The sequence below is a fragment of the Lygodium microphyllum genome, chromosome 1 (assembly GCF_053477565.2).
Source record: "Lygodium microphyllum isolate KBCC chromosome 1, Lygodium_microphyllum_v1.1.10, whole genome shotgun sequence".
Lineage (NCBI taxonomy): Eukaryota > Viridiplantae > Streptophyta > Polypodiopsida > Schizaeales > Lygodiaceae > Lygodium > Lygodium microphyllum.
In genome coordinates, this window is record NC_141135.1 from 126524611 (window position 1) to 126550988 (window position 26378).

Here is a 26378-nt window from a genome sequence, read left to right on the forward strand (position 1 = left end):
GAGCATCGCTATTTGCGTCGCATTTAGCAACGCTATTAGCGACGCCAATAGTGACGCCGCTATTCGCCGTTGCTAATCGGCATCGCTACTAGCTCAAATCCTTGTAGTGGCAGTTTCCATTGGTAATCTGATGGTGGGCAATGCAATAGTCCTATCTCTTTATCACATGCATTGGAACACAAATTACAATATGAGTACGTGGAACAACTAACAAATACCATTTCATTCCAACAATAATAATACCTGGTCGAACATTTGTGAACTATTCAATAGGTACCAAGAAATGTTGATGTAGTATCACAAAACAATCCAAATCCTTAAACCCTCAGTGCCTTCGTATCTTATCAGTATGAGAGCATTGAAATCTTGTATTATGGTCAACCTCGTACATATGCACCCGAAAACATTGTGTGTATCCACAATGTACAACTTCAATAAAAACTGGGAGCTTGATGTCAATATTAACATCAATATATAAACACTCAATGACCCTTACAAGTATCCTTTTTATGATATCATCACTCGTTACTGCGTGCAATGTGCACTGTAGCTCCTTTTGATAGTCAGAAGCTAGGTAATAGTGCCACTCTAGGGTAGACATATGAAAAAGTTAAATAAATAGTAAAATATGAAAAATAGTTTACTTCCAAGAGATTATATCCCAACTAAACATAGCATAGAGAGTAATTCACATATATGCAAAACTAGTGTCCCTATATGGTCGTCAATAACTACATCTCTGCAAAGAAAGCAATGCACATTACTGCACCTTTCAAAGTACATCCTTGTATACAATGTTTGTGGTCATATCCCCATCCTTTTCACCCAATAGGACTTTCACACTATGGGAAGATTTTACCCTTTAAAATGCAACATACAGTTGATCATAGCGAATGATAACAGGATGGGAAACTGCCTCCGTTTCATAGTAAATGGCAATTGTGTAGCATTGAAAATAAAAGTAATTCGGGGAATAAAAACTCGTTCACCCACATTTGCCCTTATTATTATCTTAGCATTTATCACTTTCCTATTGAAAGCTCTACATATCAACCATGTACCATTACACATACCCCTTCCTAGGTTTAGGTTTCTAAGAAGAATAATAGATGCATTTATCTTGAGTAACAATAAATGAGGAAGAAATCTACCTCCAAGGTCCAATGTATTTAAATACTCAATAGAGTACAAAAATGAGTTGTTAATCTCTGCAAAATCAAATTCGCACTATAATACTGCCTGACCTTCCTTGGCATCAATTGTAATGCATGATCATTCAAAGTAGCCACCTCTATATTCCACGAGGCAAGTATAGGCCGCTTACTAAAATACGGTGTGTAGTCACTTACATTGGACATGTCACTGTAGACACTACGAAACACCATGCTAGGTGGAACACACAACTTATCACAACTTTTGGTAATACCCACTCCATCCCCTATTTCTTGAATCCAACAAATAAACCCATTGTCCACTACACTACTAGTTGTTGACACTCACATATTCCCAGATAGCCGTAGCAGCCTTATGTAATGCCACAAATCAGAGTAACACAATTAATTAAAAAGAGGAGGGGAAAGAGAGAGGGAGAGCTTATATGAGAGAGAGAGAGAGAGAGATGAGATTTTAATTTTAAAAATGGGATATTTTGGAAGGAAGTAAGTTGAGGAAGCCCTTTGGAGGTTTGGGGCTTTCTCAACCTACGACGAAAATGATTGAGTAGTATAGACATCATTGCTTTTTTCTCTCCTCTCTTTTTCTTCTCTCTCTCTCTCTCTCTCTCTCTCTCCTCTTGTTTCTTTTATTTTTTCTCTCTTTTCCTTGTTTATTCTTCTATATTTGCTTATCTCTCTCTTTTTCTCTCCCCTCTCTCTCCTTGCCTCTCTCAATCTTATTTCTCGCTCCTCTTTTCCCTCCCTCTCTCATCTTTTTTCTCCCTCTCTTTTTTTTCTCTCTCCTCTTTTTTCCCTCTCTCCCCTTTTTTGTTTTGTTCTTTATCTCTCTCTCCCCTCTCTTCTTTATTTTCTTCTTCTTCTTCTCTCTCTTACCTCTTTTTTCTCTCTCCTCTTTTCTCCCATCTCTCTCTCCTCGTGATGCCAGGAGGCATATTTCATGGTGGATTCCATGAGTTTTTACGGTGGATTTCGTAAACTTTTATTACCGGGGCTCATACAAAAAGTGGATTCTTTGTGTGAGAAGTCGATGGGGACGCCTATCCTTTTCGGGCATTTTGTTAATTTTATGTGTACATGGGTGATTCCATAGCGGGTGACTCCGCAAAATACATATTTAATTAATGAACGTTTATGAGTTTAGAGTGCGTACTTGTGATAAATTAAGGTTAGGATTGATTTCTAATCAATTCATTTATGTAGTTGAAGACTGCTATGTATTCACTTTTGTCGGTTTAATTGTATTATTTTACTAACGATTGTGAATGTTTCTGTTGATGTGTAGAGATAGCAGCGGTGGCAGTGGAAAGAATTGGAGGATAGCGTGAATTCAAATTGTCAATATTTTGATGGGCGCATACTTTAGGCATGGCGCCTATATTTTGTCGTGCTTATTTATCAAGGCGCTTGGTATTTATTTATTATTTTTGTATGTGCATGGGCGCACGATTTAGATATTTGTATTTGGACATTGTATTTTTGTACGCCTGACTTTTTGGGTGCCCATTAGCTTTAATTCCCTATTTGACACAAAAGCAAACTCAAAAGCTAAAGCATGATATTGTAATTTGGGCTATTATTTGAGCTTGAAGATGATTAATATATGAAATACATGCTTTGTGGAGTGCTCACATAAGGCATGGGGGGAGATTGCACCCAATTGGTTTCTTGTTCATGTCATGCAAGCTTTCTACATTGATTTTTGTGCAAAAAGAAGAGTTCTTTTGTTCTTGGGGACCTTCTGACGCTCACTACGCGCGCTTATGGCATCTGATCTATGCACCAGTGGTATCAAAGCGAAGCTGAGATCGAGAGCTTCCAATCGCTTACCATCTTGCATGAAGGCGGAGCTCCTGGAACGACCGAGCTCTACAGTCAGTTTTGTCGTGAACGGTCGATATGGGCATGTTCCTGGCGGTCAAGAACCCCCTTCTGCACTCTCTGATGGCGAAGGACTGGCCTGAGGAGGTTGAGAACCATATAGATAACTCCTACTTCAAGTCATTTTTCAAATAGAGAACAGTAAGCTCCTCTTCCATATCCAAAAGCTTAAAAGCTTTAAGTCAAAGCTTAATAAGCTTATTAAAAAGCTTAAGGGCCCAATTTTTTTTTCGACTGGTAACGCAGCATCCTGACGTTTGAGTCAGCGGCAAAAAACGGCCCCCCCTCCTAAAATCGAATTCGTTGACAGTCAAATTTCTAAAGCTTAATCACATAAGATTTAAAATTCCTAAGTCTACCAAGTCTTCCAAGCTTACTTACTTCTTCAAGTTCTGCAAGTCATAGAAGTCACTACAGACTTACTCAATAACTCCCATAAAGGCTGTTCATACACAGAAGCATAGAAACCATTTATTGCTCTCTGGAAGACCCTGTTTCTATTTGCAGACTTGCTGAACCAGTTTCAGCAAACGCAGAAGGTCATACGTAGTTTCTACGAAGACAATGAATACCGCAACCGCAAAAGACAAAGACTACAAAAGCCAAACAAAAATATACAAGCCTTGTATACCCGTCTTTGAGCTACGCTCATCCCGCTTATCAGATCTCGAGAGTGTGAGGTCTTTTGGATTTTACAGGATGACGAAACAAAACATGGACGATTTTATGGCTGAAGGTGATTTACCCGAACCAACGATGGAACAAAAATTGGATTTGATTATGATGCAACTTGATGAAGAACAAAGAGCCTGACAAGCTTTGCAAGTTCAATTGGAAAATTTGCAACAACCTACCATCAACAAAGATGGACCGCAACTTGAAGATCTTATACGACATACCATCGATGCGACACTCGAAGCCCAATCCATCCACAAAGAAATAAAGATAAGTAAAAGAAACTTCAAATTTTGTACTCTCAATGGATCTCGAGATGGAAAGACTATACTTGCATTTATCAATCAATTTGATGATTGCTTCCATGAAGAGACATATGCTGAAAAAGAAAAAATTAAATGTGTCACTAATCATTTATTTGATCGAGCATCTTTATGGTGGACTGTGGTCCGTAAGAGTGTTGATTGTCCCACTACATGGGAGAGTTTCCAAAAGAAGTTTTTGTAGAATTTCCTTTCTCTTCAGTTCCATGAAAAAGCCATAAAGCAATGGGATCTTCTACAGCAAAGAGATTACGAACCTGTTTCCCAATACACTGAACGTTTTTGGAATGCCCTACTGCAACTCCGCATGCTCGAAGATGTACCTGAAGCGACTCACAAACGCAAATTTATGTCTGGCCTACTTGGACATTACTATGCTGAAGTCAATATGTTCAAGCCAATAACCCTTGAAGATGCAATTTCCTTGGCTCATGACATTGAAGACAATATTCGAGGAAGAGACAAGCGACCACAACAATTTCAAGCTAATGGTAACTATGGTTCCAAGCATTTCAATTCAAATTTTCGAAGATTCAATCAAAGTCGTTTTCTTCCATCTTCATTCCGTAAGTCTTGGACACAACCACCTGCTTTGCCATCAAATACCAATCCAAACCCTAAGCCATCCTCACAGCCAAATCCTAATATTCCTAAACTTCCTGTCATTACCAACAATGTATCTAAAGCCAAACCAATAGTTTGTTACAAATGCCATCAACCTGGATATCTAGCAGCTAATTGTCAATCGAAAAAGCCATCTGTCCATATCAATTATATTGGAGCAGTTCCATTTAGATCTTTTGTTTTGAATGAGATTCATTGTCCTCCATATCAAGGTCATAGATGTATTATATCTACTTTGCGTACATTGACTGAAGATTTTTATTAGCCACATATGGATACTGATGTATCTAACTTTGTATCTGAATGTTTAGTTTGTCAATGAGTTAAAAGACACAATGGTAAACAGTATGGTTTACTAATGCCATTATCTATTCCATCACGGCCATGGGAACAAATTTCAATGGATTTTATTACTGGTTTACCTAACACTAAAGCTAACCATGATATGATTTGGACTGTTATCGACAGGTTTAGCAAACAAGTATATTTTATTCCATGCAAGAAAACTTTAACTACATCTCAAGCACCTCAATTGTTTTTGAAAACTGTGTTTACTAATCATGGTTTACCAAAAGTTATTATTTTTTATCGTGATTCTAGATTTTGTAATAATTTTTGGATTACTTTGTTTGCTAACTTAGGAACAAAGATTGATTTTTCATCTGCATTTCATCCTGAAACAAATGGTCAAATAGAATCTACTAACAATACTATTTCAGATCTTTTACGTGCTTATACTATTTCAAAACCACACACATGGTATACATATCTACATTTACTTTAGTTTGCATATAACAATACACAACACACAGCTACAAAGAAAGCACCATTTGAAGTTATTTATAGATATAAATTGCCTATACCTGTTACATCTTTATCAAACAAAATTCAGACTGCTGATGATATTACTAACATGCACGCTACTATTTTTGATGAAGTTAAAGATATGATTGCCAAAGCCCAACAATCATATACAAAACAAGCAAATAAGAAAAGACAAGCCATGAATTTTAAAATTGATGATTATGTTTGGTTACGAATAGAAAAACGTAGATTACAAAGTGTAGATAAACACCCAGTAGTGAAATTAGCACCTAGATTCTATTGACCATTCAAGATCATACACAAAATCAATGACAATGCATTTAAATTAGAACTACCACGACATTGGAAAATTCACAACACCTTTCATATTAGTTTATTATGACCCTTTAGAGGCCAATTACCTGTACACCTTGTCTATGAAAACCCTCCTTTGTTAGATGATGAGACTGATTTCCTTTAGCCTGAAGCTATTATAGATACTGACTTTATGACCACTAGAACTGGCCGTAGATATTCTAGATATTTGGTCAAGTTTAAAAAACCGTCCTGTTGAAGAGGCCCAATGGATGCACGCTAGAGACTTAAATGCTTTCCCAACTCTGTTAGCTCCACATTGAGCTAATAGCAATTGAGGACAATTGCTATCCCACCCCGGGGGTATGATGCTAGGAGGCATATTTCACGGTAGATTCCGTGCCACGGTGGATTCCGTGAGGTTTTACAGTGGATTTCGTAAACTTTTATTACCAGGGCTCATACACAAAATGGATTCTTTGTGCGAGAAGTCAATGGGGGGATGCCTATCCTTTTCGGGCGTTTTGTTAATTTTATGTGTACATGGGTGATTCCATAGCGGGTGATTCCGCAAAATACTTATTTAATTAATAAATGTTTATGAGTTTAGAGTGCGCACTCGTAATAAATTAAGGTTAGGATTGATTTCTAGCCAATTTATTTATGTAGCTGAAGACTGTTAGGTATTCACTTTTGTCGATTTAATTGTATTATTTTACTAACAATTGTGAATGCTTCAGTTAATGTGTAGAGATAACAGCGGTGGCAGTGGAAAGCATTGGATGATAGCGTGAATTCAAATTATCATCAATATTTTGATGGGCGCATACCTTAGGCATGGCGTCTATATTTTATCGCGCTTATTTATCAAGACGCTTGATATTTATTTATTATTTTTGTATGCCCATGGGCGCACGATTTAGTATTTGTATTTGGACATTGTATTTGGGTATGCCTGACTTTTTGGGCACCCATTAGCTTTAATTCCCTATTTGGCACAAAAGCAAACTCAAAAGCTAAAGTGTGCTATTTTGTAATTTGGACTATTATTTGAGCTTGAAGATGATTAATATATGAAATACATGCTTTGTGGAGCGCTCACACAAGGCATGGGGGGAGATTGCACCCAATTGGTCTCTTGTTCATGTTGTGCAAGCTTTCTACATTGATTTGTGTGCAAAAAGTAGAGTTCTTTTGTTCTTGGGGACCTTCTGACGCTCACTACGCGTGCTTACGGCATCCGATCTGTGCACCACCTCGTTTTTCTTTTCTTTTTCTTCTCTCTGTCTCTCCTCTCTCCTTGCTTTTGAATTTTCTCTCTTCTCTTTTTTTCCTCATATCTTTCATCATTGCATTTACCTCTCCTCTCTTTTCCTTCTTTCTCCCTCTCCTATTTTTGTTTTCTTTCTTTATTTATTCATTCTCTCTTTGCTCATCTCTCATGCTCTCTTTTGCTCTCTCTTCTTCTCTTTCCCCTCTCTCCTTGCCTTTTATAATTCTCTCTCTATGTTCATATTCTCTCTTTCTTCTTCTTCTTCTTCCTCTCTCTCTCCTTTTCTTCTTTCCCCCCTTCTCTCCTCTCTTTACCTTCTCTCTCTTTCTCTCAAAGTATGTGATAAAATATTTGAAAATATTAAATTAATTTTTAAAAAATATTTAATTAAAAAGTTTTTTTAAATATTATAATTAAAAAAGATGAAAAAAAGAAGGAAGTTTAAATTAAAATTTTTAATTAAACTAAAAGAAGGGAAAAAGAGAGAGAGTGTGTGTGAGTGAGAGTGAGAGAGTGAGTGTGTGTATGTGAGTGAGTGAAAAACTTTTGATTTAAAAAAAGAGGGAAAGAGAGATTTGTGAAAAGTATGATTTATTTAAAAAAGAAAGAGAAAAGAGCTCTCTAGGCTACGTCTGAGAGAGATGGGGGGTTTAAAAAACAGAGAAGGAGAGATTACATGCGAGAAAGATTGGGGCGTCATGCATTGGTTCAGCCACCGTGTTGTCTCAGAAAATATTAGAGCGATAAGTAATAGCTATCGCGATCGTTTCCACTTCGTCCCCCCTTTTATATCTTGCATGTATAGAATTCGGTGCTAGCCTAAATGCCTGCCTCGTTGCTTTTAATCAAACTAGCAGTAGAAGAGACTTCGGAATGCTCTCTCTCTTCGCTGACAGTACGTAGCATCTTCGCTTCCTATTAAGAAATTCATCGGGGAGAGTCCCAAAATTTCACACGCGTATCGCGAGGCATAGAAAGCTGACGGCGAGTAAGGATAATGTACGTCTGCACTGCTTTCTTCGCCAATATGGTGGGATGAGTAAAGTCGGCAACCGTATTTTCAGATGTGGGGGGTTGTCCGTATGAGAGAGTCTGAGACTGAGAGAGAGCCTAGAGGCCGAGAGCAGCTTTTAAGGGAACATCGCGTGTAGAGAACCGATGCTGAATGGCCACCTTTTAATACAGAAGTACGAGCACGAGGCTCAACTTACAATACACGTCTGCTATAGAAGTTAGAACGGAAGAGAGACAGATATATATATATATATTTTGGTGTTATCTGCTACTTAAACATGTTAATGATCACGATTCACGATGTGCAACCAGACTCCAGAGAGAGAGAGCGAGAGAGAGAGAGAGACCGTGATGCCGCCGTGCGCTAAATAATTTAGTACTTAGTCTGACGTTCAGGAATCAGGCCTACAGTGCACAAACGTGCAGGTAGAAAGAAACTCTCTCTCTCTCTCTCTCTCTCTGCGCCGGTCAGGATTTGCCGGTTTTGTCTACACCCTTTTGTCAATGCGAGTCATGAATCATTCCGCTCTGATCAGTGTAAGCTAAAACATGAGCAGTGTTACACGGGGAGTTGGGAGACCCTTTCAAACTCTCACTAGTGGGTAGTAAAGGGAGTCTTGGATTTACCAAAAGAATGGAAGCTAAGCTTTGCAGAATGAGCCATGTTAAGATTGGAACTTCAAGAATGTCTACCAGGCAATGCCCTCATATTTATTTGTTCTCTTATCATCACAAGAAAATATATCTTTATTGACTAATAAGAAGCTTTCAACTTGTAGGTATATCCTATTATTACAATGTGTATGAATATTCTAGTCCCTTTCCATGTTTGTATTGTAGTCTAGCAAAAAGCATTCACTCCTAAGTTTGAATATTGTCTATAGACTTTATCAATTTTGGCATATGTTGAACATTGATCACATTAAATCCTCCTCCATTGACTAGGCATATATCTAAAATCATAAATAAGGACAAAGATATGCTCAAAACAATCCAATATGGAAACTTCTAGGGAGGCTTGTAAAGAACCTATCTCCAAAGCACTACATAGAAAAGGATCTCATAGAATGTAGGCTGAGCAAGTAGTATTGAAGTGTGTGTAAAAGTCATTGGTTCAATACCCAACTAGGTAACTCGAATCACTCAAGCCTAAACCAAAGATCATGCAGCATTTGCAAAGTAGCCACACATAACATTGAGTATTGTCGATACAATGGTAGGTTCCAAATGGCCTATCCTAGAGAATGGCAAGGAACTGAAATCACCAACTTTGATAATGGCGAAACCTCCACATCAACTTTGTTACTAAGCTAGTCATGGTGTATATTAATCAGGACTACCAACAACTTGACAATGGCTGTGGTGGGCGCATGGTCAATGTGAAAGAGGCTGAGGGAATTTTTGGCCCTTTTCTAATCATTGCTTCTTTTGTATGCAAAAAGGACACAGGCAAGCTAAATACCCAAATGCTCAAGCATAAGATGCTCAGAAAAGAAAGGGACAAGGTGCAACACATATGCTATAAGCCAATATGGTGGAGATCAAGGAATTGTCCAAATTGGAGGTGCATGTGATCACGTAATCTGGCAAGACCTACCGTATTGTGACCCAATGTCATGCACTTCGTCAGCTAATCAAGAGAAAGTCCACCACCAAGTGGCAGGATGGTCAGTGATGGCGGGCGACAACCAAAGATTTGCCCCATGCTTTAATCTAAAGTTTAAATCCCGAAATCAAGTGATCAATACCTTGAAGCAACAGCCAATTAATGTACATATCCTGCCAACTTAGAGTGCAACATAGTGGGAGACCACAACCCCACCACCTAGCGGGAAGCCAATGCAATTTCAACTTGAGTATACATCTGGAGTCTATAAAGTTCAAACTGTAGCCAAATTTGGGACTAAAAACTTCAAACCCACCATAAAAGAAAAAACAAACAAGTGGCAAAAGAAGACCCACAACCTAGTGGAGTGAAGAGCCCAGGGTGTAGTCCTGGAAGTCAAAGAGAGAAACCACTAGAAGCTCAACCTCACAAGCAAAAAAATCAAATTTCAAAAGGTAAACCTGAAAAAGATTAAAGGAAGAATTCAGAGGATCATCTCGGACATAGATAGAGCAACACCCTGATGCTAACCTCAATGGCAGTGGAAGTTAGAGGATGGAGGTGAATCTTGCAATAGTGAAAGGAAATATGCCAAGCATTTCGAGTGTTATAAACTCATCCGATGCATCAGTTGGATGGGGTACTATCAACATTATTGTCCCACTAGGTGACTTACTCAACATAGTTTTGGCTTTCAAAGATAATCTCCTATAGATGATTCAACGTGAACACCCTGTACTATGAGAACCAAAAGTAGCATCCATGATAGCCCAAGCTATAAGGAAAATAGTGATGAGGGAGATTCAACACTAGCCAGTGCTAGTAGACCCCCTATTTGACCGAACCATTTTGGTAATTCCTATTTGGTGCAAATACTAAATCATCCTGAATGTCTTACTTGACAGTGGATTAGGGATGAATATCATCACATTAGCCACCAATAACTAGGATTGATGGATTGGAAACCTACCCCTTGTGGCACAAATGGCCAATCAGCAAAGAGTACAACCTCTCAATATCATTAGGTTAGAACTTCTAGAAATTGCCATAGTGCAGTTTCTAGTACCTCTAGTAGTTTTGAACATGGAGCATATTGACAAAGATTACCACCTAGTATTGGGAAGACTTTGGCTATGCCAAGTAATTGTCAATTGGGATAAGGGTAGATTGACTATCCGGAGAAACCAGTTTAGGGTAATGGTCTTTTTGACCAATGTTACCCCACTTACACCTCATCACCGCGACCAACTATCACCAAGCAAAATAATCAATATGGTTAAAGGGATTAAGTGATGATGAAGAGGAGTTCTTAATGGCTAATACTAGCTTGCAATCTTGGTGTCTCATTAATGTTCTCCAAATTAGTAAACAATACATGCAATCCTAGAGACTACAACCTCAAGCCTCGAAAGAGCAGGTATAGGACAGTAGTCCAAGTCCAAATAGTTTTAGAATTTAGAACACAGATTGCACTGAAGGCAGCACCATCACTAGCCTGATAACTGATACTGAAATCAGTGAATTCTTGAGTCAAGAGTGCGAATTTGAAGCATATATATAGAAATTCGTAAGATTCAAAGAGGATGAGTTGGACATAGTGTGTCTTGCTTCAAAAAAGAAAACTAATCCAAATTAGTGCCAAACTGCAACCCAATGTCTAGCAACAACAACTCATCAATTTGTTGACTGAGTTTAAGGAGTGAAGTATAATCTAGTTAATGCATTTTCAAATAATGATTGAACTGTCAATTTTATAAATCGAAATTTGGTGAAACTTCACTCACATACCGGGCATCATAAAAACTCATGGATGTTAAAAAATTGGCCCCATTAGAAGCCTCTGGGACACCTGTCTAGAGGCTCGTGTCTAGGGCCCTGAATCCCCATAGGGCCCCAGATGCCAGCCTCCAGATAGGTATCCTAGAGACCTCTGATGATACCTTTTTTTTTTTTGTAGTTAATGTATCCTAGAGGAGTCCATAGGTAAAATTTCCCATCAATTGGATTACTAGTCATTTTTTCCAAAGCTTGGATACATTAATTCAAGTTTAAGGGTTTTTTAAAAGTTTTGCTAAAAGTTTAAAGTTTCACCTCATTTTACACATTTCACTTTTGAGTTTTGAGTTTTCTCTCTCCTAGAAGACATGGCACTCACCAAGCAAGTGGCATGGAGACACCCCCTAGAAATCCTATGCACAAGCCACCTTCCCCAGCTCCACCACCACCACGCCAGCATCGCAAGTGTCGATGGAGACAAGGCACATTGGTTCTTTGTGAGATCTACCATTACCAGAAGACCATGCACCTCCTGATACCAAAGGATCCATTCGAGAAGCTAGTGTCGGAGATTATGGATGGCATACTAATTAAGAACAACAAGAGGCACTTCCCAGATGGATCACACTTGCAACAACCCAATAGCTGGATTGCCCAAGCCCTCCTTGCACTTCAGGAAGTTGCCGAAGCTTACCTCATCGACTTGTTTGGAGATTCAGTCTATATAGCAGTGCATGCAAGGAGAGTCACCATCACCGATTGGGATTTGAGGATAGTGAGGTTCTTCCGGCGATGGAAGGATAGTCCTTGTGGAGATCAACAACGATAGGGGTGTACTACCAAAATATATATGGAATGTAGCTTCCAAAGAGATTTTGTAAAACCCTGGTTGTAATGGATCCCATATAAAATATTATGAATATGAATACACATTTTTTGGTGCATCTTACTTTTATTTATTTACTTGTTATTTATTTTATTTATATCGTTGAGTTATCTTTACATTCATTCGAACGAATACATGTTGCCCACAAACTCGATAAAGCACTTCGCATTCAATTTAGGATACGAATCGTGTTGCGTATAAATCTGATAAATAAACATAACATTCAAGTAAAAAACAATAATAAAACATGTGTATGACAAACTACATTATACGCAAATCCAACAAATATCGTTTTTTATTACTTCAAGGGAACGTTACAAATTGCATTACATTGGTGATGAGATATCATTTGGCAATAAGTACATCTATTCTCTCCTAGGCTGCTTCGAGCTACACTCCCCATGGTCAACAGAGCTATTCTTGATCATAGGCAGCAACACATTTTTCCCTAGTTGTTCTTGCCTAGCGACATTGGGGTCTTGAACACCAATAACCATGCCATGGGCCACCATGGAAAAAAGTGGCCTAGACCTAGTACTAGAGAATAAGTAGAGGAGCTTCAAACATCGAAGCAACACTACTTTCTCCAAGCTAGAGTTCATTGGGATGGTCTTGAAGGGTCCAACCTTTGTTAGTACCCTCAACTTCAGGAAGTTCTGAGCAAAAGCTAGAGATCATGCCTTATGGAATACAATAATGTTGCTCACAAGCTAGCCAATATACTCCTTCAATGCCGAGTCCTGTATCCTTGGCTATCAGATTGGCCACCTTGTCTAGATGAAAATTCATCTATGTAGACAATATATTGCATCACACGAGTTTAGTGTCAGACTCACTATGTATGGAGTGTGCTAAAGATATATACATCGGATTCGTATGAAAATTTACCACTAGGGCCTCTAGGGCATTAGGCCCCCAGATGCGACCTTCCAGCCAAGGCCCCCAGATGCGAGTCTCCAACCATGGCTGCTTAGGGACCCGATCTTGGTAAAATTTCATCTCCATACTCCCGATGCCCTAGAGGCCCTGTTGGTAAATTTTTGCATGAATTCGATAGCATTACCTTCTCTCCATAATCTATCTGCTACTTTAATGGAGTATCTAGGTCTGCTCTTGCAACTGAGCCACCCTTGTCTCTCTCTTGGGAAGGTATTGTTGCGTAGTCAGGTGGTTGAGGTCCAAAAATGCTTTCTTGCAACCACTCAAACTCCTCATTTGAGATCTCATATTGTGGTGCCACATTCTCAATATGCTCTTGGATGCTCACAGTGGGAGATATATCATCGACACTCGTGCCATCATATCGATCTACCTCATCAACATGTGCTCTGATATCTTGTATATCAAAATCTATAAAATCATCAGGTGCATCATGCACCATGATACAATATAGTTCTTCTTCTCTTAGCTCCAAGATTTCTAGTACATCCTACATAAGTAGATATTCCACCCCTTCGATGATGATAGCATGGAGAGAAGCGAGGGTGGCTCATCACTTATCGGCGTCTTATCAAGGCAAGGAGGTGGGTGCACAATGGCTAAGCTTTGTGCTACCTCTACACTTTGATCGAGAGTGATCTCCTCAGGCTCCCTCTCGAAATACTCTAGTTGTGGCCAAGAGGGTGTACCGATGTCTTTGTCACTATCCTCTTGCACCTCACTGCACAAAATATATATGGGAAAATGTTGCATCGTGCTCAATGAGATCCATCGTGGCATAGTCTTGGGATGAGGTGGGCATTGCTCTGGCATGGAGACGTTGTCCCACATGCACGAGGGCTCGATTTATCACCTTTGCATGTTTTGATCCAACACGTAAACTATATAAGAAATCTTTAGGGACCCATTTGAGAGCAAAGTCCGGAATAGAGCATGTGAGAGGATTTCTTGCATCACAAAACAATGCTACTATACAAAAGCTAGGGTCTAAAGTAGAAAGCGAGCTCTCTAGACTCAAGGTCATGCAAAACCTAGGATATATTTGGTCTTCTATGTGTGCGTAGTGTGTGGAGCTAATTCATGCGAGGAAGGTGGGAGTGGTAGCCATGGCATACAAAGAGAGAAGAAAGGAGAGCATAAGTGTAGGGAAGTAGAGAATGAAAGTGAAAATGAGTTTGGAGTTATAGCTTTTATATATCTAGGGTTTTAAATAAAGATTCTTTTTTAACCCTAAAGTTTCAAATTAAAACTCTTACCTTAGTTTCTTTATTTCAATACTTTAAAGTCACTATTAAAATTACTCATACAAATAAACACTTTGTTTTACATTATTATATCCTCAAATATACTTAGATCGCTGAGTATATTCAAGTCCAACTAGAGAAAATATAGAAACTTTTTAAGAAAATAACTCTAAAAGACCTTGAAAATACCTTGGATCCAATTTAATATTTAAATTTAAGAAATGAGAAGAAGAGATGAGCTACAATATATCATTATGCAAATACAATACTACATAGGTTATAGATTTCCAACCTGCAACTTAATTATGATTTTAACAAGCATGATTGACTAATTATAGTATGTATTATCACACACTCGGATCACAGTAAACTAAGATTATCTAAATTGAAAGTACTCAAAATTTTAAGAAAATTTTATACTTGTTCTTTATAAATTTTTTTTTACAAGGATTCCACTATCTCAAGGATATGTGGAAAAGCACATTGTTTACATGTCATGGATTGCTCACTACGAATGCTGAATTTTCTATTATCTAACTCGAAATAGATGTTTCAGAGGGGCTCATTGGACATTAATTGGATTTCTTGTCTCATAAAAGAAATGGGCTAATGGCTCTCTACGCTGACCACAAAAGGATTATGACCATTCCACAAGATAACCACATCTATGAGAGTTGTATGTGTCTCATCTCGGGTATCTTGATCTAAGCTGATGATCCACTCCCCTCGTAAGAGTCTCCATCTTCTATATCAAAAGCGAATGCACACAGTTTGTCTAGCGATGAAATACTTATAATGAAAACAAAAATAATGGTAAGTAAATACGAGTAACACAAAAATTCATCTAAGCAAGACCTATGTCAATTAAATTAAGGCATTCAAAGTAGTAAAACATATTTACCTGAATGTGAGATCAAATTGGTTGACCCTGCACTCAATGGTCTCATCAAAATGTTTCCTTTGGACTTGTCAAGACTCATCCAATAGCTGACTCATCCATTCCTCGGATGGACACTTGCATTGATAAGTAATCTTTGTTTTCTTTAGAACATCACATGAACCAAACAAATGTGCAAACAATGAGAATGGAATAAACCAACTAAGATGCACATCTTTGGAGCCTGTGGTGGATTTCATAGCACTATTGATGTCCGATTTTATCTTGGACTGACATGCTCTTGACAACTCCAAGCTACCAATCAACCATTCACCACTAGTTAGTGGTGACAATGGGATATGTTGCAATCTCTGGCTTTCTACTACATACAATCAATTATAAAAAAAGATATTTTGAGTTGCAACTTGACTTTCAGAGTTATTATCATAGATCAAAGAACCTATGTCTTCATGCCAAACATGTATCTTGCTGCTCAACCATTCCACATTCTGCCATTCATGCAAAGTTGATGGATATAGAGCTGTGAGTAAAACAAGATTGAATTAGAATATTGCAAAGATTTTTAAAAGAAAATATGATACAAAAGAATAAAAAATGATAAAATGTAAAAACTTACTGCTTTGTTTATAATTTGCAGTATAGTTCTTGTCGTGTATAGAGATTTGTTTGTGTGTATAAACATGTTGGATCAACGCTTCTGTTATTGTACTTATTCCATTAAACACTTTTCTAAACTCTAAAATTCTAATTTTCCAATGTTTTCTAGGGTTTGCAACATCCTTACACCTGACCTTTGAAACTCCCTCGAGTACTTGGATGCATCAAAATCAAATCGAACTTACAATACTTATCACAAATCCAATTACCACCACTATCTTTCCTATTGAAGACCTCCATTGCAAGTATGTAACTGATGCTTTTCCTCTGTGAAGACATCTATAATAACCAAATAGAAAAGTTATCTATTAGCATGTGTATAATTTGCAAATTTTCTCTCCAAATGAAATGAAATTTAAATGGAGAATTAAAAAAAAAACATTATACCTGTAATTCTTTTCACAAAGAAGCCCAGAGATGTTGAACAAGAAGTTGACTTATAACAAGACCATTGTCCCTTCACTGACAAATTCCTAGAGTACAAAAACAAAAGAAATATCGAGTCAAAGCATACATATAACTTACATAGGCTTTGTCCAAATGAGTTGAAACTCAACCATGGAGCAATAGAAAAAAGTGACAATATACCTGTGACTCTCTTTGCAAAGAAGCCTAAAGATGTTGAAGAAGTTGAGTTTTTTAAAAAATATTTTTCTCCACCCTCGAAGACTCTTGGAGTAAAAAAACAAAGGAAAGCTTGATATGCATATAGCTTGCATAGATTTTGTCCAAACAAGAAAAAATTAACTATGGAGCATTAAAAAAACAAGACAACATACCTGTAACTTTATTTACAAAGAAACCGTAAGATGTTGAAGAAGAAGTTGAGTGTTCAAAATATCATTGTTCTTGATTGTAAGAGACTCCTAGGGTACCAAAACAAAAGAAATTACATGTCAGAGAATGTACATAACTTGCACAGGTTTTGTCCAAACGAGATAAAACTTTACCATAGAACATCCATGGAAGAGAACATTATACATGTAAAGTTTTATGAGAAGAAAATCTTAGGGCTTTGATAGAACAAGCTCTCCTCTCATAAAACATGTGAAACTCACTCTCTGTTTGTGTAGAGGAAATGGAATTTCATAGGATTAAGATAGGGAAAGCAACAATGAGGCTATAAGATTTCATTAGGAAAGAAGAAGCAGAGAAAGAGATATGATAAATTTGAGTTTCGCCTAAGAAAGAGGGGGAAGCTAAAAATGGGAGAAATGACAAGTCAAATATTAAAAAATAAGAAAATAAAAATTTGAGTCACAAAATTCCAAGAAGTGTCAGCATTGTATTCCCCACATTTCCCCTTATTTATTGTTGAGGAAAGATTTGGGCAAAGATATGGCTAGAAGATTCATGTTACATGAATCTAGAATCCCTTCTCTCTCATTGGTTAGGCCTATATTTGTTTATTCACTCCTTAAGGGGCAAAAAAGAGAGTCCATATTTCTCCTAATGTGTTGTTTATCTTGCTTTGCCGATGAGCTTCAAGTGGTCCTTAATAATATCAAGTATGTTAGCTCATTGGTCATTTAAACACTTGCTAATGTTGCCCATTCAAACCCTAGAAAAACAGGTGTCGTTTAGGCCAAATCATGCTAATCTAGTGATGAAGTGTTGGTGTTGTTTAGCTCCATCATATGCTCAAATGAAGGCCAATGATCTCTCCTTGCAATCAAGTGATTCCAAAGATACTTCTTCTTGGCTCTTCTTCATATTTTTCTGGTGCTCTAACTTAAGTTCTCCACACGAACCAATTCTTCTATAATTTTGTGCTACTTTCTTGCACACATTCCATGAGTTTGTTTTTGGCTTTCAATGAGAATAGTTGGTGCCACCAAACATATTTGTTAGATTTTGATACATAGGGTCCATGATGGATATGCAACATCAATCACTTAAAAGAAAGTAAACACAAAAGCTCACAAAATAATAGCTCCAAAACACATCAAAAAGAAAAAATCAAAACTCAACACAATGCACAAACAATATCAAATCACTAACATTTATTGTGTGAGAAACGTTAGACTTTAAAAAATGTTTTAAATCCTTATTATGGTAGCACTTAATGTAGTGTATATGATGGCAAGGTATAAGACATCCTACCTTCCATTAGCAAGCCATGAAGGCCAAGTATAAGGCACCTGAGTGTTTCCAAGCACCATAAGCAAATGGCCGATGCCGACAAAAAAAGACAATGTCTCCAAGATGCCTAATAGAAAGAAATCTTCCTCTTCTTTGAGGAAGCATTAATAAAATCTTCCTCCTTGAGCAAAACATGTGAAGGCGAAGCAAGGAATGATCCCACAGTTTCCATTGGTAATCTAATGGTGGGCAATGCAATAGTCCTATCTCTTTATCACATGCATTGGAACACAAATCACAATATAAGTACATGGAATAACTAACAAATACCATTTCATTCCAACAATAATAATACCTATTCGAACATTTGTGAACCATTCAATAGGTAGTAAGAAATGTTACAAGTGCCTTGGTGTCTTATCATTATGAGAGCATTGAAATCTTGTCTTATGGTCAACCTCATACATATGCACCCGAAAACATTGTGTGTATCCACAATGTACAACTTCAATAAAAACTGGGAGCTTGATGTTAATATTAACAAAAGTATATAAACACTCGATGACCCTTGCAAGTGTCCTTCTTATGATATCATCACTCGTTACTACGTGCAATGTGCACTGTACCACCTTTTGATAGTCAAAAGCTAGATAATAGTGCAAGTCTAGGGTAGGCATATGAAAAAGTTAAATAAATAGAAAAATTTGAAAAAATGTTTACTTACAAGAGATTATATGCCAAATAAACATGGCATAGAGAGCAACTCACATATATGCAAAACTGGTGTCCCTACATGGTTGTCAATAACTACATCTCCGCAAAGAAAGCAATGCACATTATTGCACCTTTCAAAGTACATCCTTGTATACAATGTTTGTGGTCATATCCCATCCTTTTCACCCAATAGGACTTTCACACCATGGGAAGATTTTACCCTTGAAAATGCAACATACAACTGATTGTGTTTAAATATTGGTGCCTTTAGATAAAGCCCAAAAATGGACAGAGTTTGTCCCTGTGACTTATTGATTGTCATAGCGAATGCCAAGAGGATGGAAAACTGCCTTCGTTTCATAGTAAATGGCAATTGTGTAGCATTGGATATAAAAGTAATCTGGGGAATAAAAACTCGTTCACCCACATTTTCCCTTGTTATTACATCAGCATTTATCACTTTCCTATTGAAAGCTCTACATATCAACCATGTACCATTATACATACCCCTTCCTAGGTTTAGGTTTCTAAGAAGAATAATAGGTGCATTTATCTTCAGCAATAATAAATGAGGAGGAAATCCACCTCCAAGGTCCAATGTATTTAAATACTCAACAGAGTACAAAAATGAGTTGTCAATCTTTGCAAAATCGAATTCACACTATAATATTGCATAACCTCCCTTGGCATCAATTGCAATGCATGATCATTCAAAGTAGCCACCACTGTATTCCACGAGGCAAGTATATCCCGCTTACTAAAATATAGTGTGTAGTCACTCACATTGGACATGTCACTATAGATACTACCAAACACCATGCTAGGTCGAACACACAACTTATCACAACTTTTGGTAATACCCACTCCATCCCCTATTTCTTGAATCCAACAAATGAACCCATTGTCCACTACACTACTAGTTGTTGACACTCATATATTCCTAGATAGCCTTAGCACCCTTATGTAATGCCACAAATCAGAGTAACATAATGCATCATTAACAATATCCTCACATGTTCCCTTTACCACAACCAACAAGATCTGCCTAAAATCCCCTCCAAATAAAACAATCTTTCCACCAGATGGCTTATCACAACTCATAACATCTCTTAGAGTTCTATCAACCGCTTCAAAGGCATATATATGGGTCATAGGAGCCTCATCCCACAAAATAAGGCTCGACTGTGTCAAGGACCAAGCAAGGTCACTTTGAACATTAATGTTGTCAGTGGATCGATTATTTAAGTCTACTGGGATTTTAAACCGTGAGTGAGCTGTAGGACCACCTAGTAAAAGCAAGGCAACAATGCCACATGGTTGTTGCCAATGCTATATGGCCACCACTGTGCACCTTCACAAGTAAAAATTTATACAGGAAAGTCTTCCCAGACCCACAGGACCATCCAAAAAGAATATATCCCCAGTATCTGTGTCAACAGTATCCATAACTGTACTAAAGGAAATTCTTTGTCTCTCATTCAACATTCCCTCCATGCATTCAGAAACCCTACATTGTTTCGATGTGCTATATACATATTCATCTTGAAAAAGGGGGTTAGCATCATGTAGTCGTGAGTTTGGTTGATGAGGTTCAAGAAACCCATCAAAATCAAAGAGTCTTCAACCTACATGGCGCAAAAAGTCTTGTAAATGTAATAAAGCCATGTTAGATGCCTCATGCTATAGAACACCAAGAGAGCTGTGCACAATCTAAACATAATATCCTCTACCATTGACACAAAAAATTGTTCCCATAGATGGCTAGGCCGAGCTAGCTCACAAAAGACCAAAATTGCAACAAACAAAGTACGGAGTTGAGCACCGGTTTGCACAAAGGTAGCTTCTTCCAAGCACACAACATATCCATCATCACTCTCTAACATGCCCCTTACAATGCAAGCATCCCTAAAAGTATCATAGATCACATTATTAAAAATACACATATCTTCAAAATAAGTACATCCCCAACAATCTGTTAAAAACATTTGCAAATAGTAGGGCTCATCACAGGTAGGTGCCACAAAATACATCCGACCACATATATTCCCATGCTTCCTCCTAGTCCACATCTTATGTTGTGCATTCCATACCTAATACACTAGAAAGTCCAGATAGCGAATAGTCCTAGCCTCTGGATGAATGAGATTGCACACAAACCATTCAGTATAAGAGTAGTTTTTTGGAGGTCCATTCTGCAAAACATCTGGTATACTATCTGTATATCAAATCACCACATAGTTCTCACCAGGTAAGTGAACCTACAAATGTTGTATATCAGGCTTTTCATCATGTAATGCATAATCATAGATCTACCAACATACCTCAGAGGCAGAAACATATCATGCATTCAAATAACTTTAAATCTTGTCCACCTCATGAACATTGCCACCATTTCGTGCTGAATCAATCCCAATAGAGAATTTGACAGCTGCACGGTCATGCCCCTTGTACACATACTTATACAAATACTTAACAACCGCAACTATCAAGAGCACATCTCCACATTTATGTGTGCATTGTATTTCTTACTCAAGAAAGAATTATATGGAACAATCCATTGATTATCAATAACATTATCATTTATAATCATAGAGTTTCCATTATCTCATCTTCGATAAATGGGATAGCTAGAACTATCAACCGTTGTCATATCCACTAATTTTCACATGTAGTCTTTAGTACATCTACCCTTATCCATACAAGGACTCTTGGGGCGCAATCCTTTGCAAGGGCCATGAATGTTGCACTTTGAAATTGTCTCAAATAACGAAGAAAACTTAACTCTATCTAGCAACTCAGCACAAACCAGTCTATCGTAGTGACATGATTTAGAAGGTTTGAAAGACGGATCTAAAATTAGCAAAGTATGAGAATCTGGTAGCCCCCTCTTTTGGAATTCAATTAGAGTAACATAGCCTACAACCTTCAAAAGAGGTCCTTCTGCAACAACATGTACATTAAATCAACATGTTTTTTATGAAACACGTGAGCAATCAAATTAGGATGGTCATAAGAACTTTGCCCAAGCAACAAAGCATTAGTTATCTCCAACCTCTTTGGATTGCATGCCATTGTTATAAAAATGTTAAAATTTCCCTTGCATCGCACTATAGCCATGGCATCCTGATATAATTGATACATGTGCCTTGGTCCACCTGTGAATGATGATGGCAAAACTATCCTCTTGCCAACAGCAGCACCAAAAATCTTCATTGGCCCATTAACGTTTGCCCGCACCATGTCTGCTAGCAGGGCTTTGTAGGCATTGGATTGTAACACTAATTGATTCTAGTAACACCAAGTTAACCTACACTACTCTATACTACAATTGGCATCAACAATAAAATTTTGCAATAGTCGACCACCATGCAATATGCACACCTTAGTATCTTTGCACACTTGAAGACATAATGTATAAAGTTGCATTTGGATAACACAATTTTTACTAGACAATTCATATATGTTAATAGGAACACTCACATTACTATAGGGAACCTTTACATGCCAACCATTATCTCCCATAAGCAAAAGGAGGACATGTAGCATTGGCATATATGCTGTATGCAAGTTTGAAATAACAACACATTGACCACCCCAAGTGTAAACGTGAATATCATGAACGATCAAGAGTATCCTCATCACCCTACCCTGGCATGATAGCTACAACCTCAGTTGTGCTGCAAGAGTAGAGTATTGTTTGCTGGTTCTTTGAACACAAAAAATACTCATTCTTAGTTCTTGCACGAGATTATTTTGCACTTGCAAACCCACAAACCTAAAATCCTGTGCATAGATGTTGTGTCAATGTATCATACATTGAAGCTCCCCTAGCAAATTTGGTAATAAATCATGCATAACCCCCAATCGATTAAGCAACTCAAACTCAATATCATAAACATAGAGTTGTGAAAAGCTTGGCCTTTCTTGACATTTCAAATTAGAAGAAAAGTACCTATACAGTGATAAACAGAGCCATGTAGTCTAAACGTGTAACCATTCTCGACAACAGACAACTCATCAACATTACCTCCGAGTGATACAAATGCAAGATCATTGTTGTATGTTCATATGTTATTTTTAAATATCCTACTCTGAGGGAGCATACCATGCAACAAATCATGCAATGGTTGTGGTGGATGTTGCAATGGTGGCAACATTACTTTTCCATTTCGACACCAATGCCTTCCAATAAAACCAACCCTTACACCCAAGTCTCACATCTCCACAACTTAGCTAAACACCTCTCACACATTTTTAGAAAGTCTTTCCATGGAATGCACATCCGGCTCTTGAAATAGTAGTGTCATTGTTCATGGATGAACATCTATTGTGCAGGCAAAGCATGTAAAATGGAGCACAATCCACCATTTTGGGGATAAAAAATAGCAATATCATCAACACATGGCTCATTAACCATGGAATTTTCCACATTGTGGTGATTCCCAAAATCACAACCATTTGTTGATGTAAAAATATTAGGCACAACATGATCAACATGCATCATAGCCAAATCTATACCAATATGCTATTCAACTAGCTCATTATCCCCATTTACAATTTCAACATGGCAAGACACACTCTCACAAACCACTCCATTTTGATTTTCGCCATTCTGGCACTTAGAGATTGAAACATTATTAACATGTGACTCGATAATCACATTATGATTTTTCCCATTTTGGCACTTACACATTGAAGCATTCATCAAATCCACGCCAAACTGTGGTTAGGCTTGAAATCCCTTAATAGTTCTATCTGCCGATGGGGCAAACCATAAGCCAGTCTATACCAAACTGTGGTTGGCCTAGTTCATGATGACCACTTGGAATCTCCTGATGAAGAGGCATGTTTTTAATATCCCTATGAATGGGTCTACCATGATCTAAAATCCCTTTTCGAGCCATGAGCCTAGCAATGTGCCATTGCTCATAGCTTGTGGATGTAAGCACATCCCTATGAACATGCAACACATAGTCTCTGCCAGTTGCTTGATGCGAATACCCCATATTGATTGGATGGCCACAAAATCTATTATCAACACATTCTATCAAAGGCATGGCTCAGCATATATGTACAGACACATTAAATATGTAAATATTAAATATTAAATATTAAGACACACAATACCAAGTCAATGTATTTGAGTCAATGCCTACAGCCTAGTCAATGTATCTGTCTACAAAGACGTTGGGCCCGCCCATGTGAGAGAGAGAGAGAGAGAGAGAGAGAGAGAGAGAGAGAGAGAGAGAGAGAGAGAGAGAGAGAGAGAGAGAGAATTTAGATATAAAAACATGCACAATTGATCAATTTCAACTAATAAAAAAAACAAAGTAAACATGCAACCACATAAATAGTTATCAACACATTTTATCAAAGGCATGGTTTGATTTCAAAAATAAATGTATTGCGTAAATTTAAATATCAAATATAAAATATCAAATGTAAATATACTAACCATCATTGGATTATTAAAACTTCTCCATGTAAACTTTGAGAAAGAGACATCATGTTATACACACTCAATACATTTTACTCAAATACGCTTTGTTGTATCAAAAGTGTTGCACATTTTAACATATTCCACATAGGCTTTACAAAAAAGAAGCATATATTATCACAAAACGTGCTCGCCCAAGCACTTTAAAACATGTAAGACAATCCGAACCTATAAGTTCCACCCTAAGTAATTCTTTCTCCTTAGATGCGACTGTTCATCTAACGGCTCAATTATTGCGGCAAGGCATTAAATCTACTAACATTCATTTGAAACTACAAGAATAACAACCAACAACCCCGTGGAAAATAAAAGACTTGTGGTCATCTCCAAGCCCCCAGAATGAAGTCCACATATCATTCATTAGTAGACTCATTAATCTACTTGTCTCACAAATAATTGCTAGTAGATTCATTAATCTACTTGTCTCAGAAGTAATTACTAAAAGTGCCCTTACTTCACCACCCAGATTAGTTGACACTTGCTAGAGAACACTCTGTGTGTGCTTTGTCTCACACACAACACCATATAGACCTTTAGCTTGTTCATGTAACTCCATTGAGTACATGGCAAGTGCACAATCAACATGCACACATAAACGTGTCTGCATTTTCCTCAACTCATTCATCCTAGCCAAGATTTTTAAAGTCTGAAGCACTTGAAGTAGCCCTCGCATTTCTTTGAATCTTTGTAGCTCTTGTACATTTAGCAGCATGTGTCCCTTGTCCCCTTTCCACCTCTTTCATTTTTTGCACATTCATTCTATTAGAGCCCATATGTTGGCTGCAATGAAATATATAAATGATTATCTCCAAAAATATATATAGTCCATGTGTTTCAAAATGGAGATTTTCATCAAACAACACATTTAAGAAGTCTTGTAGGGGTTACATATGGGCCAAGCAAACCATGGTAAAGAAGCATTGGTTAACATTGCCAAAAACCTATTGTGATAAACTTTCAATGTGATAAACTTTCAAAGAAGCAATGTTCTCCAGTGCCAAAAAATGAGCATGCACGACAATTCATTTGCGTTAACATTGCTGAAAATATATTAAGATAAACTGTCAAAGAAGTAAGTTGCATATCAAGAGCAATGTTCTCCGGTGCAACCAAGCTCTCGTCCGTGTGAGCAATTAACTCACATACTCCATCCTCTATATGACATGCAATATTAAGAAGGTCTTTCAACTTCTCTTCTTCATCGTCCAAAGATCTAGCACATGACCACCAATTTTTTTGGATATGTTCATAAATGTCACCTATATGACCCCTAATCTCTTCTAACTCACCCTGTATCATTACTCCATTAGCAAGGTGCCTTTCATATTTCTCTTCCAACATTCTCTTAATCCTCTGTAGACGATCACCAATGTTCTCACAAATAGAAATCAAAGTTTTTTTATATCAAAACAGTGTCTTCACTTGCTTTTCAATCCCATCCAAGTGACGAATAAACCTCAAGAAACCAACGGAACTATCATGCCCTCTAACATGCTTAAGTGCACGACAAACTTCCTTATTCCTTGTGATCTCCTTTATTTAAGTGTGTGTATGTGTGTGTGAGAGGGAAAAATAATGAGAGAGAGAGAGAGAGAGAGAGAGAGAGAGAGAGAGAGAGAGAGAGAGAGAGAGAGAGAGAGAGAGAGAGAGAGAGAAAGTTATATTAATGTCTTCTAAAGACCAAAACTGGCCTATGAGACAAACTGTGATACAACTGATGAGGTCCAGCTATCCAAAATAAAAGTGCTGAATGAAAAGCAAAAAACTGGAAACTGAAAATACGGTGCTGTGAATGTGATAAGTGTCGTGTATGTGTATGTGCGTATGTAGCTCTGGTACTCCAGATAATGGCTACAAAAGGGGAACAAATGTCAGATGTGATAGGGGAACAATTGTCGGCTGTGATAAAGTGGTGCAATGTGTATATGTAACAGATGCAGGGAGATATACTATCCTGGGATGTAGTAGCAGTCGTCGAAGTCGCTAATAGCAGGTGAT